Raw genomic sequence first — 21,130 nt, 5'->3', positions numbered from 1 at the left:
TTAATTTCCTGCAATTCTACATATTTTGCCATAGGGAGGAGAGAAGATTTAGCCATTTTACAACTAATTTCATTCAATTCAACTAATTTTGTCATGGGGCGGAGAGAAAAAAAATGCAGTTTTACAGCTAATTTCCTGCCATTCTAAACTGCTGATGCACAACAACATTTCCAAATTGCACCTAGTGAATTCTACTATTCTAACTCATTCTAGTGTCTTGTAAACGTATCATAATGCTCATTATAGACCAGGGATTGGCACCTCCGCCGCCAGTTGACCATCCCTGGTCTATAATAGGATTATGATACACTTACATGACACTTCAACATTCTATGGCAGCCATGTTAGCTCCCCATTAACACTGCATGGGGAATATTTAAACCATGCTATGAATGTCTAGAATTAGAACAATATTTAAAATTCTAAAAGTTGGCCTCTAAATATAAGGCCCTGATTGCAGTGGAGGCTGCGGAGGGGAGGACGGCTCATAAAAAATTCCATCTGGAGGGAGGAATGTCAATGCCCCCATTACTTGATGTCCCACCTTCGACATTCTTCTTAATCCTCATGTTGCAAGTTCCTTGTCCTTGCTAACCAAAGGACAAACCATATCACAAAGTTCAATGATTGACAGAAGCTCATTATGGAACATTTAAATGTCTTAAATTGATTGCAATGGTTAATGTGTAGAATGTTTGAAGAAATGATTATAGTAACATCCACGTGCCTCAGAGCCTGTTTGAAAGCTCCTCCACTGGTCACGGGAAAGGACCTATAACAATTCCTGTACAGATTCATGTTATTAATTTGTCTAGGACCAAGACGGGGCTGGTTTTCTTTTTGTAATCCATGATTGTCTGTAGACCCTGCCACATGTTTGAGCTGTTGAATTGCAACTACTTTGTCTCTATACTGATGCTTTGTTGTTTGATTGCCTTGCGGAGGGAAAAACTACACCGTTTGTATTCGGTCATGTTTCCAGTCGCCTTACCATGATTAAGTGCGGTGGTTCGCACTTTCAGTTTTGCGTAAATACTGCCATCAGTCCACAGTTTCTGGAAAGGGAAGATTTTAATAGTCACAATGGGTACAACATCTCCAATCCACTTCCTAATAAACTCACTCATAGAATCAGTGTATACGTCAACGTTATTGTCTGAGGCTGGAACATATCCCAGTCCATGTGATTGAAGCAATCTTGAAGCATGGAATCCGATTGGTCAGACCAGCGTTGGATAGACCTAAGCACGGGCGCTAACGGTTTAAGTTTCTGCCTATAGGAGAGGAGCAAAAACATGGAGTCATGGTCAGATTTGCCAAAGGGAGGGCATTGTATGCATCGTGGAAGTTAGAGTAGCAGTGGTCCAGCGTTTTGCTCGAGTGGGTACTACAATCAACGTGCTGGTAGAATTTAGGTAGCATTGTTCTCAAATTAGCTTTGTTAAAATCCCCAGCTATAATGAATGCAGCCTCAGGATATATGGTTTCCAGTTTACATAGAGTCCAGTGAAGTTCTTTCAGGGCCGTCGAGGTATCTGCTTGGGGGGATATACACAGCTGTGACTATAATCGAAGAGAATTCTCTTGGGAGATAATGCTGTCAGCATTTGATTGTAAGGAATTATAGGTCAGGTGAACAAAAGGACTTGAGTTCCTGTATGTTGTTATGATTACACCATGAGTGGTTAATCATGCGGCATACACCCCGCCCTTCTTCTTACCAGAGATGTTTGTTTCTGTCGGCGCGACACAGGAAGAAACCCGGTGGCTGTATCGACTCTGACAACATATGAGTGAGCCATGTTTCCGTGAAACAGAGAATGTTACAATCTGTGATGTCTCTCTGGAAGGCAACTCGTGCCCTAATTTCGTCCACCTTGTTATCTAGAGATTGGACATTAGCGAGTAATATGCTCGGAAGCGGTGGATGGTGTGCTCGCCTTCTAAGTCTGACCGGGAGTCCACTCCGTCTGCCTCTCCTGCGGCGATGACGTTGTTTCGGATCGGCCTCTGGGATTAGATCCAATGTCCAGGGTGGAGGTCCGAACAAACGATCCGCTTCGGGAAAGTCGTATTCCTGGTCAAAATGTTGGTAAATTGACGTCACTCATATCCAATAGTTCTTCCCAGCTGTATGTAATAACACTTAAGATTTTCTGGGCTAACACTGTAAGAAATAATACATTAAAACTACAGTGCCTTGCGAAAGTATTCAGCCCCCTTGAACTTTGCGACCTTTTGCCACATTTCAGGCTTCAAACATAAAGATATAAAACTGTATTTTTTTGTGAAGAATCAACAACAAGTGGGACACAATCATGAAGTGGAACGACATTTATTGGATATTTCAAACTTTTTTAACAAATCAAAAACTGAAAAATTGGGCGTGCAAAATTATTCAGCCCCTTTACTTTCAGTGCAGCAAACTCTCTCCAGAAGTTCAGTGAGGATCTCTGAATGATCCAATTTTGACCTAAATGACTAATGATGATAAATACAATCCACCTGTGTGTAATCAAGTCTCCGTATAAATGCACCTGCACTGTGATAGTCTCAGAGGTCCGTTAAAAGCGCAGAGAGCATCATGAAGAACAAGGAACACACCAGGCAGGTCCGAGATACTGTTGTGAAGAAGTTTAAAGCCGGATTTGGATACAAAAAGATTTCCCAAGCTTTAAACATCCCAAGGAGCACTGTGCAAGCGATAATATTGAAATGGAAGGAGTATCAGAACACTGCAAATCTACCAAGACCTGGCCGTCCCTCTAAACTTTCAGCTCATACAAGGAGAAGACTGATCAGAGATGCAGCCAAGAGGCCCATGATCACTCTGGATGAACTGCAGAGATCTACAGCTGAGGTGGGAGACTCTGTCCATAGGACAACAATCAGTCGTATATTGCACAAATCTGGCCTTTATGGAAGAGTGGCAAGAAGAAAGCCATTTCTTAAAGATATCCATAAAAAGTGTCGGTTAAAGTTTGCCACAAGCCACCTGGGAGACACACCAAACATGTGGAAGAAGGTGCTCTGGTCAGATGAAACCAAAATTGAACTTTTTGGCAACAATGCAAAACGTTATGTTTGGCGTAAAAGCAACACAGCTCATCACCCTGAAAACACCATCCCCACTGTCAAACATGGTGGTGGCAGCATCATGGTTTGGGCCTGCTTTTCTTCAGCAGGGACAGGGAAGATGGTTAAAATTGATGGGAAGATGGATGGAGCCAAATACAGGACCATTCTGGAAGAAAACCTGATGGAGTCTGCAAAAGACCTGAGACTGGGACGGAGATTTGTCTTCCAACAAGACAATGATCCAAAACATAAAGCAAAATCTACAATGGAATGGTTCAAAAATAAACATATCCAGGTGTTAGAATGGCCAAGTCAAAGTCCAGACCTGAATCCAATCAAGAATCTGTGGAAAGAACTGAAAACTGCTGTTCACAAATGCTCTCCATCCAACCTCACTGAGCTCGAGCTGTTTTGCAAGGAGGAATGGGAAAAAATTTCAGTCTCTCGATGTGCAAAACTGATAGAGACATACCCCAAGCGACTTACAGCTGTAATCGGAGCAAAAGGTGGCGCTACAAAGTATTAACTTAAGGAGGCTGAATAATTTTTCACGCCCAATTTTTCAGTTTTTGATTTGTTAAAAAAGTTTGAAATATCCAATAAATGTCGTTCCACTTCATGATTGTGTTGTTGATTCTTCACAAAAAAATACAGTTTTATATCTTTATGTTTGAAGCCTGAAATGTGGCAAAAGGTCGCAAAGGTCAAGGGGGCCGAATACTTTCGCAAGGCACTGTATTTATTGCATAGTATCCAAAGGACTTGAAGAGAGGCGACCATCTCTGTCGGCACCATCTTGCTACACAAGCTGGGTGCGCAATTACGCAGGTACTTTCCCGAAACAGACGACACAAACAACTGGATTCGTTATCTCTTTCATGCCCTGCCTCCAGTCCACTTACCGATATCTGAACAAGAGAGCCTCATCAAAATTGCAACAAGTGGTTCTGTGAAAATTGTATTTAATCAGAAGCCACTGCCAGATTTTTGGATAGGGTTGAGCTTAGAGTTTCTTGCCTTGGCAATTCACACTGTTAAGTTACTGATGCCCTTTACAACCACGTACCTATGTGAGAGTGGATTCTCGGCCCTCACTAGCATGAAAACTAAATACAGGCACAGACTGTGTGTGGAAAATTATTTAAGACTGAGACTCTCTCCAAAACAACCCAACATTGCATAGTTATGTGCATCCTTTCAAGCACACCCTTCTCATCAACCTGTGGTGAGTTATTCACAATTTTTGATGAACAAATAAGGTGTTAAATGTAAGATGACTAAACAAAGAGCAAAATTATTGATTATTATTATTTGTACCCATGTTCTATAAGAGCTCTTTGTCACTTCCCATGAGCCGGGTTGTGACAAAACTCATTCTTATGTTTAATACATTTATCGTATAGTGTGTGTGTCGCAGGTTTACAATGATGGCAAAAAACAACATTTGATGGTGCGCTGACCCTGGTGCTAGAGGGTGTATGCAGCTGGAGGTTGAATGTTTGAAGGGGTACGGGACTTTAAAAAGCCTCAGACGACCACTGCTTCAAACAAAACAATATTGATTCTGCATTGAATAAATAAGTAGTAAGCTTTAGGCTGTCTAGTCCAGGGGTGCCAGACAGGGGTCTAGGGGTACCAGACAGGGGTCTAGGGGTACCAGACAGGGGTCTAGGGGTACCAGACAGGGGTCTAGGGGTACCAGACAGGGGTACCAGACAGGGGTCTAGGGGTACCAGACAGGGGTCTAGGGGTACCAGACAGGGGTCTAGGGGTACCAGACAGGGGTGCCAGACAGGGGTCTAGGGGTACCAGACAGGGGTCTAGGGGTACCAGACAGGGGTCTAGGGGTACCAGACAGGGGTCTAGGGGTACCAGACAGGGGTCTAGGGGTGCCAGACAGGGGTCTAGGGGTACCAGACAGGGGTCTAGGGGTACCAGACAGGGGTCTAGGGGTGCCAGACAGGGGTCTAGGGGTACCAGACAGGGGTCTAGGGGTACCAGACAGGGGTCTAGGGGTACCAGACAGGGGTCTAGGGGTGCCAGACAGGGGTCTAGGGGTACCAGACAGGGGTCTAGGGGTGCCAGACAGCGGTCTAGGGGTGCCAGACAGGGGTCTAGGGGTGCCAGACAGGGGTCTAGGGGTACCAGACAGGGGTCTAGGGGTGCCAGACAGGGGTCTAGGGGTGCCAGACAGGGGTCTAGGGGTACCAGACAGGGGTCTAGGGGTACCAGATAGGGGGCCTAGTCTAGGGGTGCCAGATAAGGTTCTAGGGGTGCCAGATGGGGGTCTAGGGTGCCAGATAAGGCTCTAGAGGTGCCATATAGGGGTCTAGGGGTGCCAGATAGGGGCCTAGTCTAGGGGTGCCAGATAGGGGCCTAGTCTAGGGATTCCAGATAGGGACCTAGTCTAGGGGTGCCAGATAAGGCTTTAGGGGTGCCAGATAGGGGCCTAGTCTAGGGGTGCCAGATAGGGGTCTAGGGGTGCCAGATAGGGGCCTAGTCTAGGGCTGCCAGATAAGGTTCTAGGGGTGCCAGATGGGGGTCTAGGGTGCCAGATAAGGCTCTAGGTGTGCAAGACAGGGGCCTACTCTAGAGGTGCCTGCCCCTTTGCCATCCTATGAAGAAAGTGCCCTTGCAGTTTTATTTTATGAATTTATGAATGTCATTAAGTTCATGTCAAATTCACAGAACCCCCTTTACAGTGTATATGTAGTTAATTCATATTTAAGCCAGATAGCTAACAATGGAATGTAGGATAGAGACTCATCCCAGGCTATGTTCCAATATTCACATTAGTCTTCTGATGAACCACTAACCTGTTCAGGTAATGTGTGAGGGGGAGTTATTTTTTCTACAGTGTGCCAGACACCAGTAACCTCCAACCCATCCTGCTAGTCTGAGACCTTAGGCTATTTCATTATTCCCTATCACTGTGTCTGTGTCCCACGTGGCATTCCCTATGTAGTGCACTATAAAGGGAATATGTTGTTGTTGTGCACTATATAGGGAATATGATGTTGTAGTGCACTATATAGGGAATAGGGTGTGATATGGGGGACACACCATCCATTGGCCTTACAAGCTTTCTCCTTGCATTCACTCTCTCAGCTGTCAGACTCATGGGAGGTTCAGCTCAATTGATGACCTTGTTTATTCTGTTCAATATTCCCAGATAATTAAATGGTGGGGAGATTGATTCAAGCCGTTACATTAGATGAAGCTCTGACATTACAGCCGTTCCAGATTCAATTACAGTCTGTGAACAACATGCCCATCAAGAAGCAGCACTCGAGCGTGTAACACTCTCCCCTCCTCTCCATCACAGGGGAGTTGTCAGAGGGGTGGCTCCCCCCTCCCTTGATGGTTGATCATTATTCAATGCCAGTGAGTTACCATTGAACATGTATCTAACTTGAATATTTTCCCTATGTTCATTTTCAAATGTATTTATTTGAATAGATTAGGAGCATATACAAATTAACATTAACGGTTATTCAATGCAATGCATCATAGTTTAAGACAATTTTCAACGCTATTTGTGATATAATTTTGCTGATTTCTTATGGCCACCCCTGACTGGTTCTTAGTCCTCCCTTTGCCCTGCCATTAAATCCTTCCTAGAAACGCCCCTGTTCTTTCAGCTCAGAGTGAAACCATGTTTGTTGACGGTGTAGCTCTCTGGGTTGTGATCCGTAAAGGTGGTTGTCGTCACAATAGACCTAGCAACGTCCGGTCGGGGTGTAATCAACCTCTTGCCATCTACAACCCTCTGTCATGGTAACAGTGTCTAGACAGAATCCCTAACAACTACTCCAGGTCCATCATTAGCATCAGTTATAATGTAAGAAGCTCGTGACATTGATGACAGGATCCTGATCATTTCTTTTGACCAGAGGATATTGGATATTCTTGCCATGAAGGAGACTTTGTCCTGATTTATGTAGATAAAGTACTAAGGCCATTGTTTCCCTTCACCTTGTGCCATGTCAAGGACGAGCTGTAAACTGTACAGTCAGTCCCATTTTCAGGTGTCCTTTCTGCACTGGCGTGTTGAGGGTAAACGCTGTCCGGAGACTTTGTTTTACCTTTCAACACTTGCTAATTCTGGCTCAGACCTTGGTAAGTTGCATTTCTCTAGCCGAGAGTGACTCAGGAAGGGATATGTAGAGGGCACCTCTGAGCAGGGACAAGTATGTAGCACAGAGATCTCAAACAGCGATCCGAAGAGTCTAAGAAGTTCACGGTTCAATGGGTTCATGGTCAAACACAGAGAAGAGAATAAGGGTGGTTCTGCATCCCAAAGGAACCCTATTCCCTATTTAGTGCACTACTTTTGACCAGGACACTATAGGAACTAGCGAGCCATTTGGGACGTAGTCAGGGTAGATGGGATGGTTCAGGGAAACAGCTCACTGAGGGAAGGATGTTCGTCTCAATATAGGGGAAGTCTATAAAAGTCTATTTACCCTATGGAAAATCTCACGATTGGAATGGAGAAGTCCCAACCACAGACAGAAGACAATGGACTATATCACTGGGTTTTATGCTGTGGTGTAAAGTACTAATGGACTATATCACTGGGTTTTATGCTGTGGTGTAAAGTACTAATGGACTATATCACTGGGTTTTATGCTGTGGTGTAAAGTACTAATGGACTATATCACTGGGTTTTATGCTGTGGTGTAAAGTACTAATGGACTATATCACTGGGTTTTATGCTGTGGTGTAAAGTACTTAAGTAAAAATACTTTAAAGTGCTACAAGTAGTTTTTGGGGGTATCTGTACTTTACTATTTATATTTTTGACAACTTTTACTTTTACTTCACTACATTCCTAAAGAAAATAATGCATTTTCCCTGACAACCCAAAGTTACAGTTTGAATGCTTAGCAGAACAGGAAAATTGTGAAATTCATGCACTAATCAAGAGAACACGTGGTCATCCCTACTGCCTCTGGTCTGGAGGACTCACTAATCAAGAGAACACGTGGTCATCCCTACTGCCTATATTCTGGCGGACTAAACACAAATGCATCTTCTGTTAATAAAGTCTGACTGTTGGAGTGTGGCTATCCAAACATTGTTTAAAAAAGAATCTGCTTTACTTAATATAATAAATTTGAAATTATTTATACTTTTACATGTGAAGTATATTTTAGCAATTACATTTACTTTTGATACTTAAAACCAAATACTTTTAGACTTTTACTCAAGTAGTATTTTACTGGGTGACTTTCCCTTTTACTTGAGTAACTTTCTATGAAGGTATCTATACTTTTACTGAAGTATGACAATTGGGTATTTTTTCCACCATTGGTTTTATGGGAGCTTCCTCTGAGTCTACACACAGTGGCTCTCTGCCCTGAACCAGTTCCATAAACCCATAAACTAATACAACTCTGGATATTAATGTGTTCACTATGAATCTGGCTACATGTGGTGCTGACAACCTCAGCCAGTACACATTAGCAATACATATGCTATTTGTTTTGGAACGTTGTGTTATACTTGCGTCTACCTATCGCTGTCCGGGGGCCTGAGACTGTGCAGAGAAAAAGAGACTAAACACCAACTCCAGTACTCTTTGAGAAAACTCATCAATGTCAACAATAGGAAAAGCCACTGTTGCAAAAGAGGAGAGTGGGGTAAAACATGAAAAGATCTCTGAAAGGCTCAGGAAACAAGGAAAGGAGGTTGACATTCATTGGAGGTCCGTGCCAAGACAAACAGGAAATATCAGTCAGGAAGTAGTGTTCACGTAACGACTCAGCAAATCTAAGAGCCGGCCGGACAGCCAGTCTCTCTACAGGACGTCACAGAACACAGTAGAACAATAGGGAACTGCATCATCACATTACCCACTAACAGGCTGGCTAAGGAGCACTAGACATTGACATTGAACAAACCCTGGGACAAAAGAGAATCCTAGGTCATTACCGTGGTGCAAACAGGAAGACTGGACTAGAATGTTGGCACTGCAGGTCAGAGAGTATCTTCACATCAGCCATTGACATGTGCTGTGTTATTAGTCATATGAATCAAACCATACAATATGAACAGAAAATTAACTAAAATTAATTACGTTTCTAAATATTGTACATGGCAATTTTGTTCTAAAATCCTTTGGTATGGGAGCAGCGAACTCAGAATCTTTGTTACTGGGACAGTGAAGTGTTTAGTGAACCCTGCTGCTGAACTACAGGGGGCTAATAGGTTTCTAATACACCTCCACTCTATCTCTGATGTTAGGCCTTTATATTCTCCCTCCCACCCACCCTATCTCTGATGTTAGGCCTTTATATTCTCCCTCCCTCCCACCCTATCTCTGATGTTACGCCTTTATATTCTCCCTCCCACCCACCCTATCTCTGATGTTACGCCTTTATATTCTCCCTCCCACCCTCGCTATCTCTGATGTTAGGGCCTTTATATTCTCACTCCCACCCTATCTCTGATGTTAGGCCTTTATATCCTCCCTCCCACCCTATCTCTGATGTAAGGGTCTTTATATTCTCCCACCCTATCTCTGATGTTAAGGCCTTTATATTCTCCCTCCCACCCTCGCTATCTCTGATGTTAGGGCCTTTATATCCTCCCTCCCACCCTATCTCTGATGTTAGGCCTTTATATTCTCCTTCCCACCCATCCTATCTCTGATGTTAGGCCTTTATATTCTCCCACCCACCCTATCTCTTATGTTATGCCTTTATATTCTCCTTCCCACCCACCCTATCTCTGATGTTAGGCCTTTATATCCTCCCTCCCACCCTATCTCTGATGTTAGGGCCTTTATATCCTCCCTCCCACCCTATCTCTGATGTTAGGGCCTTTATATTCTCCCTCCCACCCACCCTATCTCTGATGTTAGGGCCTTTATATTCTCCCTCCCACCCACCCTATCTCTGATGTTAGGCCTTTATATTCTCCCTCCCTATCTCTGATGTTAGGGCCTTTATATTCTCCCTCCCACCCACCCTATCTCTGATGTTAGGGCCTTTATATTCTCCCTCCCACCCACCCTATCTCTGATGTTAGGCCTTTATATTCTCCCTCCCACCCACCCTATCTCTGATGTTAGGCCTTTATATTCTCCCTCCCTCCCACCCTATCTCTGATGTTAGGCCTTTATATTCTCCCTCCCTCCCACCCTATCTCTGATGTTAGGGCCTTTATATTCTCCCTCCCACCCATCCTATCTCTGATGTTAGGGCCTTTATATTCTCCCTCCCTCCCTATCTCTGATGTTAGGCCTTTATATTCTCCCTCCCTCCCACCCTATCTCTGATGTTAGGCCTTTATATTCTCCCTCCCTCCCTATCTCTGATGTTAGGCCTTTATATTCTCCCTCCCACCCACCCTATCTCTGATGTTAGGGCCTTTATATCCTCCCTCCCACCCACCCTATCTCTGATGTTAGGGCCTTTATATTCTCCCTCCCTCCCTCGCTATCTCTGATGTTAGGCCTTTATATTCTCCCTCCCAACCTATCTCTGATGTTAGGGCCTTTATATTCTCCCTCCCTCCCTCGCTATCTCTGATGTTAGGCCTTTATATTCTCCCTCCCTCCCACCCTATCTCTGATGTTAGGCCTTTATATTCTCCCTCCCACCCACCCTATCTCTGATGTTAGGCCTTTATATTCTCCCTCCCACCCACCCTATCTCTGATGTTAGGGCCTTTATATTCTCCCTCCCTCCCACCCTATCTCTGATGTTAGGCCTTTATATTCTCCCTCCCACCCTATCTCTGATGTTAGGGCCTTTATATCCTCCCTCCCACCCACCCTATCTCTGATGTTAGGGCCTTTATATTCTCCCTCCCTCCCTCGCTATCTCTGATGTTAGGCCTTTATATTCTCCCTCCCTCCCACCCTATCTCTGATGTTAGGCCTTTATATTCTCCCTCCCACCCACCCTATCTCTGATGTTAGGCCTTTATATTCTCCCTCCCACCCTATCTCTGATGTTAGGGCCTTTATATTCTCCCTCCCTCCCTCGCTATCTCTGATGTTAGGCCTTTATATTCTCCCTCCCTCCCACCCTATCTCTGATGTTAGGCCTTTATATTCTCCCTCCCACCCACCCTATCTCTGATGTTAGGCCTTTATATTCTCCCTCCCACCCACCCTATCTCTGATGTTAGGGCCTTTATATTCTCCCTCCCTCCCACCCTATCTCTGATGTTAGGCCTTTATATTCTCCTTCCCTATCTATGATGTTAGGGCCTTTATATTCTCCCTCCCTATCTCTGATGTTAGAGCCTTTATATTCTCCCTCCCACCCTATCTCTGATGTTAGGCCTTTATATTCTCCCTCCCTCCCTATCTCTGATGTTAGGCCTTTATATTCTCCCTCCCACCCACCCTATCTCTGATGTTAGGGCCTTTATATCCTCCCTCCCACCCACCCTATCTCTGATGTTAGGGCCTTTATATTCTCCCTCCCTCCCTCGCTATCTCTGATGTTAGGCCTTTATATTCTCCCTCCCTCCCACCCTATCTCTGATGTTAGGCCTTTATATTCTCCCTCCCACCCACCCTATCTCTGATGTTAGGCCTTTATATTCTCCCTCCCACCCTATCTCTGATGTTAGGGCCTTTATATTCTCCCTCCCTCCCTCGCTATCTCTGATGTTAGGCCTTTATATTCTCCCTCCCTCCCACCCTATCTCTGATGTTAGGCCTTTATATTCTCCCTCCCACCCACCCTATCTCTGATGTTAGGCCTTTATATTCTCCCTCCCACCCACCCTATCTCTGATGTTAGGGCCTTTATATTCTCCCTCCCTCCCACCCTATCTCTGATGTTAGGCCTTTATATTCTCCTTCCCTATCTATGATGTTAGGGCCTTTATATTCTCCCTCCCTATCTCTGATGTTAGAGCCTTTATATTCTCCCTCCCACCCTATCTCTGATGTTAGGCATTTATATTCTCCTTCCCTATCTCTGATGTTAGGGCCTTTATATTCTCCCTCCCACCCACCCTATCTCTGATGTTAGGGCCTTTATATTCTCCCTCCCTCCCACCCACCCTATCTCTGATGTTAGGCCTTTATATTCTCCCTCCCTCCCTATCTCTGATGTTAGGGCCTTTATATTCTCCCTCCCTCCCTATCTCTGATGTTAGGGCCTTTATATTCTCCCTCCCTCCCACCCTATCTCTGATGTTAAGGCCTTTATATTCTCCCTCCCTCCCTGTCTCTGATGTTAGGGCCTTTATATTCTCCCTCCCACCCACCCTATCTCTGATGTTAGGGCCTTTATATTCTCCCTCCCTCCCTATCTCTGATGTTAGGCCTTTATATTCTCCCTCCCACCCACCCTATCTCTGATGTTAGGGCCTTTATATTCTCCCTCCCTCCCACCCTATCTCTGATGTTAGGCCTTTATATTCTCCCTCCCACCCTATCTCTGATGTTAGGCCTTTATATTCTCCCTCCCTCCCTATCTCTGATGTTAGGGCCTTTATATTCTCCCTCCCTCCCACCCTATCTCTGATGTTAGGGTCTTTATATTCTCCCACCCTATCTCTGATGTTCGGGCCTTTATATTCTCCCTCCCTCCCTATCTCTGATGTTCGGGCCTTTATATTCTCCCTCCCTATCTCTGATGTTAGGGCCTTTATATTCTCCCTCCCTCCCACCCTATCTCTGATGTTAAGGCCTTTATATTCTCCCTCCCACCCACCCTATCTCTGATGTTATTATATCATTATGACTCCCTGGCCTTTAGAAGGGTCATGATCATTATGACTCCCTGGCCTTTAGAAGAGTCATGATCATTATGAATCCCTGGCCTTTAGAAGAGTCATGATCATTATGACTCCCTGGCCTTTAGAAGAGTCATGATCATTATGACTCCCTGGCCTTTAGAAGATGGTGTCATGGTGCCACTGCAGGGGTTGTTTCAGCATATTACTCAGCATCCCTATAGGCATTTAATTCTAAATGTTTGTACAATAATGCTAAGCTATGTCTGGATCATAATGAATTATTATTTTATAATATAATTCTGCCATAAAGTCCTCTTTATTCTGCCTACAATTATTTTGATGTTTTAAAATGAATTGCGTTAGCCCTCAGGAATATCTAGGGCACCATTCAATCAAGCCCTATCACCAGGTTTCTAGGATAAAAAGTCAAACATATCATTTGTCTTCCACTGCAGCGAGTCAGAAACACATTTCCACAACAATGGTGTCCCAGTGGCATTATCAGTAGTGACACTCTGAACACTGTGGAAAACAATTACATATATGGAAAGATGCCATAGTCAATATATTACTGGAAAATCCCATCGGTCCCTGTCTAGATGAACACAGTCATCATCTCACTGGAAAATCCCATCGGTCCCTGTCTAGATGAACACAGTCATCATCTCACTGGAAAATCCCATCGGTCCCTGTCTAGATGAACACAGTCATCATCTCCCTGGAAAATCCCATCGGTCCCTGTCTAGACGAACATAGTCATCATCTCACTTAGAAAATCCCATCGGTCCCTGTCTAGACGAACATAGTCATCATCTCACTGGAACATCCCTTCGGTCCCTGTCTAGACGAACATAGTCATCATCTCACTGGAAAATCACATCGGTCCCTGTCTAGACGAACATAGTCATCATCTCACTGGAACATCCCATCGGTCCCTGTCTAGACGAACATAGTCATCATCTCACTGGAAAATCCCATCGGTCCCTGTCTAGGTGAACATAGTCAACATCTCACTGGAAAATCCCATCGGTCCCTGTGTAGATGAACATAGTCATCATCTCACTGGAACATCCCATCGGTCCCTGTCTAGATGAACATAGTCATCATCTCACTGGAAAATCCCATCGGTCCCTGTGTAGATGAACATAGTCATCATCTCACTGGAAAATCCCATCGGTCCCTGTCTAGATGAACATAGTCATCATCTCACTGGAAAATCCCATCGGTCCCTGTCTAGACTAACCATAGTCATCATCTCACTGGAAAATCCCATCGGTTCCGTCTAGATGAACATAGTCATCATCTCACTGGAAAATCCCATCGGTTCCGTCTAGATGAACATAGTCATCATCTCACTGGAAAATCCCATCGGTCCCTGTCTAGATGAACATAGTCATCATCTCACTGGAAAATCCCATCGGTCCCTGTCTAGATGAACATAGTCATCATCTCACTGGAAAATCCCATCTGTCCCTGTCTAGACGAACATAGTCAACATCCTACTGGAAAATCCCATCGGTCCCTGTCTAGATGAACATAGTCATCATCTCACTGGAAAATCCCATCTGTCCCTGTCTAGACGAACATAGTCAACATCCTACTGGAAAATCCCATCGGTCCCTGTCTAGAACATAGTAATCTCTGGATTCTTTCCTTGCTAGAGTGCAACACTGTACACGCCACAGGTTCTGTTTGGCTAGTCTAGTCCACGGCTGCAGGAAGATGTTTTGGATTTGGGGTGCTGTCGGCGGGGGGGGGGGTGTTGACGATTGTTTTAAATACTACACTAATAAAAGGCCTAGTTCACACATTTTGTGAAAAATACTATTATTACAACATATATATAGATTTTTTAATTTCGATATATCATGGGGTGATGCAGCACCCTCAGCACCCCTACTTCCCATGGCTATGGTCTAGTCCACTTGGCACTCTGCTCGTCCGTCCGTCCGTCCGTCCGTCTGTCCGTCTGTCTGTCCGTCTGTCTGTCAGGTGGCGGTGAGTGGGGGTGGTATTTGTGTGTGTGTCATCTGGCCCATAAGCTTGGTGGCTCTCAGCATTACACTTTCGATCTATTCATGGCGACTACTTGGCCAAACGTCACAATGGTAACTATTTGTTCCCATGGGTCTAGCTGTCAACACTGTAACACTGAGTCAGGTCTGCTTGTGATGAGGCACAACACAAGTGTCTTAGTGTCAGCCTGGAGTTAGGCAGATCTATTCATAGTCCCTAATCTAATGCATTCATAGTGCCCTCTATCAACCAACAGTATATTATAAGACCATACCCACTGGGCACAGACGTTAGTTTGGATTTACATTTGGTTGAGTTGTCAACTAACGTAAAATCAACAAAAAATGTGGTGGAAACAATGTTGATTGAACCAGTTTTTACCCAGTGGGTATAAGCATTCATAACAGTTCATGGCTTCTTATAGCAGCTAATATCAATACATAAATCCATTCATTTATAAGGTGTTATATACAGCTGGCTCATGTAAAGGATTATCAGCTGTCTATGTACTATGTATAACTCTGCAGTAGGAAAAACTGCAGCTGGCAAGAAAACCTGGTGGATTCTGGGTAACAAATGTCCCTTAATGTGTCTGTATTCGTGCACATGTGCATGTGTGTGCGTGCTTGTGTCCCCATGTCTGGGACTGACAGCGAGGGACAGTCAGTCGGTCGGTGGAGAGGATTACACCTTTCATCCTTTCACACACAGCTGCATTCTCTGCTGAGTCATCTGCCTGCGTTACCATGGTAACGGCTGGTAGTACTGTAGCATGGGGGCGTCCATCTGTCTGTACTGCGAAAGTACCGGCTGGGAATTAATTTCACTACCGAGCAGCTCTGGGAGACAGGACGCTGCATGGATGATGAAACTGGAGCAGGACCAAGTCACGACTTCTTTGTGAGGGAAGATGGGACACGGAGCAATGCGGATTGTGTTTGAGACTCATGACATTCAATTAAACAGCTGTCTCTGGTAGGGAGAAAAACATCATGCTTGATGCTACCAGATAGCGTATACAGTAGGTAGAGGTAGGTGTAGAGGTAGGGTTATGGGTAGAGGTAGGGGTAGGGATAGAGGTAGAGGTAGGGGTAGAGATGGGGTTCCAGGTAGACGTAGAGGTAGGGGTAGGGGTAGGGGTAGGGGTAGGGTTAGGGTAGGTGTAGAGGTAGAGGTAGGGGTAGAGGTAGGGTTATGGGTAGAGGTAGGGGTAGAGGTAGGGTTATGGGTAGAGGTAGGGGTAGAGGTAGGGTTAGAGGTAGGGGTAGAGATAGAGGTAGAGGTAGGGGTAGAGGTAGAGGTAGGGGTAGAGGTAGGGATAGAGGTAGAGGTAGGGGTAGGGGTAGAGGTAGGGTTAGGGTAGAGGTAGAAGTAGGGTTAGAGGTAGGGTTAGAGGTGGGGGTTAGAGGTGGGGTTAGAGGTAGGAGTAGAGGTAGGGGTAGAGGTAGGGGTAGGGTTAGAGGTAGGGTTAGAGGTGAGGGTTAGAGGTGAGGGTTAGAGGTAGAGGTAGGGTTAGAGGTAGAGGTAGGGTTAGAGGTGGGGTTAGAGGTAGGGTTAGAGGTAGGGTTAGAGGTAGAGGTAGGGTTAGAGGTGGGGTTAGAGGTAGGGTTAGAGGTAGTGTTAGAGGTAGAGGTAGGGTTAGAGGTAGTGTTAGAGGTAGAGGTAGGGTTAGAGGTAGGGTTAGAGGTAGGGTTAGAGGTAGTGTTAGAGGTAGGGTTAGAGGTAGGGTTAGAGGTAGGGTTAGAGGTGAGGGTTAGAGGTAGGGTTAGAGGTAGGGTTAGAGGTATAAATAGAGGTAGGGTTAGAGGTATAAATAGAGGTAGGGTTAGAGGTAGGGTTAGAGGTGAGGGTTAGAGGTAGGGTTAGAGGTAGGGTTAGAGGTGGGGTTAGAGGTAGGGTTAGAGGTAGGGTTAGAGGTAGGGTTAGAGGTAGGGTTAGAGGTATAAATAGAGGTAGGATTAGAGGTGGGGTTAGAGGTAGGGTTAGAGGTAGGGGTAGAGTTAGGGTTAGAGGTAGAGGTAGGGTTAGAGGTAGAGGTAGGGTTAGAGGTAGAGGTAGGGGTAGAGGTAGGGTTAGAGGTAGGGGTAGAGGTAGGGTTAGAGGTAGAGGTAGGGTTAGAGGTAGAGTTAGAGGTAGAGGTAGGGTTAGAGGTAGGGTTAGAGGTATAAATAGAGGTAGGGTTAGAGGTAGGGTTAGAGGTAGGGTTAGAGGTAGAGGTAGGGTTAGAGGTAGGGTTAGAGGTATAAATAGAGGTAGGGTTAGAGGTAGGGTTAGAGGTAGGGTTAGAGGTATAAATAGAGGTAGGGTTAGAGGTAGAGTTAGAGGTAGAGGTAGGGTTAGAGGTAGGGTTAGAGGTATAAATAGAGGTAGGGTTAGAGGTAGGGTTAGAGGTAGGGTTAGAGGTAGGGTTAGAGGTAGAGGTAGGGTTAGAGGTATAAATAGAGGTAGGGTTAGAGGTAGGGTTAGAGGTAGGGTTAGAGGTATAAATAGAGGTAGGGTTAGAGGTAGAGGTAGGGTTAGAGGTAGTGTTAGAGGTAGGGTTAGAGGTAGAGGTAGGGTTAGAGGTAGGGTTAGAGGTATAAATAGAGGTAGGGTTAGAGGTATAAATAGAGGTAAGGTTAGAGGTATAAATAGAGGTACGGTTAGAGGTGAGGGTTAGAGGTGAGGGTTAGAGGTAGGGTTAGAGGTAGGGTTAGAGGTGAGGGTTAGAAGTAGGGTTAGAGGTGAGGGTTAGAGGTAGGGTTAGAGGTAGAGTTAGAAGTAGGGTTAGGGTAGAGGTAGAGTTAGAGGTAGGGTTAGAGGTAGAGGTGAGGGTTAGAGGTAGGGTTAGAGGTAGGGGTAGGGTTAGAGGTATAAATAGAGGTAGGGTTAGAGGTATAAATAGAGGTAAGGTTAGAGGTGAGGGTTAGAGGTAGGGTTAGAGGTAGAGGTGAGGGTTAGAGGTAGGGTTAGAGGTGGGGTTAGAGGTAGGGTTAGAGGTATAAATAGAGGTAGGGTTAGAGGTAGGGTTAGAGGTAGAGGTAGGGTTAGAGGTAGGGTTAGAGGTATAAATAGAGGTAGGGTTAGAGGTATAAATAGAGGTAGGGTTAGAGGTATAAATAGAGGTAGGGTTAGAGGTATAAATAGAGGTAGGGTTAGAGGTATAAATAGAGGTAGAGGTAGGGTTAGAGGTATAAATAGAGGTAGAGGTAGGGTTAGAGGTATAAATAGAGGTAGGGTTAGAGGTATAAATAGAGGTAGGGTTAGAGGTATAAATAGAGGTAGGGTTAGAGGTATAAATAGCAGTAGGGTTAGAGGTATAAATAGCAGTAGGGTTAGAGGTATAAATAGAGGTAGGGTTAGAGGTATAAATAGAGGTAGAGGTAGGGTTAGAGGTATAAATAGAGGTAGAGGTAGGGTTAGAGGTAGAGATAGGGTAGAGGTAGAAGTAGGGTTTGAGGTGGGGGTAGAGGTAGAGATAGGGGTAGGGGCGCCAGGTAGCCTAGTGGTTAGAGCGTTGGACTTTTCGTAATATTTGTCGATAAATGTCTCTAGTTTTAAGATTTGTTTTGTGTTATTATCCAGATTGATGGTTATCACCCACCAGATTATGTAGTGCTAATATTTTAGTCTAACTAGCCAATATTGAATATTATGTTTTATCTTGAGATGCTCCACATAACTTCAGTCTGCCATTACCTTCACGTCAGCACTGCTCCCTAATTACCAGATCAAATCCCCGAGCTGCCCGTTCTGCCCCTGAACAGGCAGTTAACCCACTGTTCCTAGGCCGTCATTGTAAATAATCATTTGTTCTTAACTAACTTGCCTGGTTAAATAAGGTAAATAATAATAAATAAATAAAAGTAGGGGTATAGTATTTGAGAGAAACACTGTGTTCCATTCCACCAAAAGCAGTGTCTACCTCATAATCAAAATAATTTGAAGACAGTTTGTCTTAGTTTGATGATTGGCTACTACTTGCAGTATATACAGTACATGAAGCAAGAACATGACTTGTGTCTTCAAATTCAACCTGATCATCGAAGGATGAAGAACTAGGCCCGAGGCTGGTGGTGGGTCTGGTAGGCAGAATAACTTGATCCCATTGATCCAGATAGCTGAGAAAACTTAACCGTGGCCAGAATGGCCCCTGATACCCCCACAGAGAACACATACCTCAGACCACCCAGAGGGTCACACACACACATGCACAGAGACAACCACGCATGTTATTCAGAAAGCTTCCAGGATCTTTCACTGCTTTCCCTGGAAAATGTAACTATTCCACTATTCCATGTCCACCATGTAGCAACTGTTCGTGATGACAGTAGACGTATACACTACAGCATATGCCTTTTTAGGGGTGAGGAAGTTCACTTTCCGTTAGACAGCAACTCACACCTCACAAACGTTTTGGGGCGTACATCTACCTACTTATGTTATGGACTTAAACCCACACTGGTAAACGTCTCCCAACTTGTACTACCGTAAAGCCTAAGTAATTATCCCTCTGCTTTCAAAACAAAACAAAGACTTGGAACACTGGTAATGTGTATACAGTAAACCTGGGTGAATTGTACCCACAACGCTGACTCTTCACCGGGCACAGATAGAGGTCTAAGGGTGCCTGAGCACCTGACCTTTTCCCTCCTATGACAAAAGTGCCCTTTCAGACAGTTTTCAATTATTACATTAGAACTTAATCTAATTTCATTTTCTCTCATTACTTAAATGAATTGCCCATCAAACTAGGTATATTCTCCTTTTTGGATATTGGAAACATTTCCCACATGAGCATGTGCACTGCGCTACCGGCACTGAACGGTAGTGTCGAAGGGCTCCCTTTTGAGTTGCATGTGTGATCTCACGGTCAGGAACAGGGAAGATTTCAATTTGACTGTTGGTTAGGAGGCCTAAGAGGCAGATGTCAGCACCCGAACAAACTCCAATCACAGGTAAAGACTAGTTAGATTGTTTCAACAGCATAGCTAACTAGCTAGCTAGCTAACTAGCTGATTTACATAATATATTTTCATTATGATCAGCTGATAGCCGACCCCTCTTTGCCCTCTCTTTGAGCAGTAGGCTGTAATCTTGCTTACAGTGGGATAAGTGGCATGATTTTGCAGAAAGTCAATGAGGCCTATGCTTAATAATATATGTTGAGCATTAGATAATTAGCTATGAATGTAAGAAATGTAAGTAAACTTGTGTGTGTAACTTGGAGCACCTGCCCCGCCAAAGGCCTGTGCACGGCCCTGCCCTTCACACTGTGTGGGATTGTGGAGATGGATTGGTGGCATTCCTGATAGGCTTGGACAAGTTAAAGATTAGTTTTCTCAGTCATATTAGCTTTGGCTTTCATTGACTTCAATGAAAGAATCCTCAAAACATAGGCCTCCCACTGAGGGAGACACACCTAAATAGCATACTTGAGGCAGGTGTGTGAGCTAATCAAGGGACTGTTGATTCATTGAATCAGATCAGGTATGTTAGTGCAGGGCAAGAACAAATGTGCACCCCTGTAGGTCCCCAAGGACCAGATGAAGAAACTCTTAAGCTAAGTGAAATGGTGAAATAGCATGGTCCTTTCCCCCTCTCCTTCTTAGCAGACACCACTACACCTGTCTCCAGCATCTGTCCCTGACAGTAATGTGCTGCTGTTTCATAATGTAGTATAATTAGTCACTAACCCTCCTACACACCGCTTGGCCCAGCAGCGTGCCATTTGCACTAGCACCATGCCAGTGACCATGTGGGCAGCGGGATTATCCCCAACTTCCTGGTGGAGAGCCAAAAGCATGATGGGAAACAGGAAATTGACAAGTGACCTGACAGGAGGACTGTCATCTGCTGCGGAGCTGAGTGAAGCCAAGATGACATAACAACATGGTTGCTGAAACGTTTTGTTTTAGATTACATTTCCTTTTGTTTTGCGTGTCTCCATGAAATATCTGGGTAAATACCTGTTACACAAGCGTACATTAATGCAATAATGTACCATTCCTCTCAGAGGTTAGTACTGTGTATTTATCTAGATTGATATGTTCTGCTGCTTGGCTGACTCTGGATGTATTACAAATGTGAACAATGTGAACAATTGATCTGAACAAATGTCTGTCTTTACACCGCATGTGAACATGGTCTTCTGTCCGCATGCATGACCTCTCCTGAAGGACAAAGACAGTCTCATATTTCACCCATTAAAACAATTGTTCTGCTCTAAAGTCACCTTGTCCCTGCAGTAGCAGCAGCACACTGCAGAGAAGGCCCCCAGCTACTCTCTCTCTCCCCCCTCCTCTCTGTTGGGCAGTAACTGATTACATGTAATCTGATTACCCCA

This window comes from Oncorhynchus mykiss, chromosome 7 (genome assembly GCF_013265735.2).
Source record: "Oncorhynchus mykiss isolate Arlee chromosome 7, USDA_OmykA_1.1, whole genome shotgun sequence".
NCBI lineage: Eukaryota > Metazoa > Chordata > Actinopteri > Salmoniformes > Salmonidae > Oncorhynchus > Oncorhynchus mykiss.
This window is presented reverse-complemented; position numbering follows the sequence as displayed.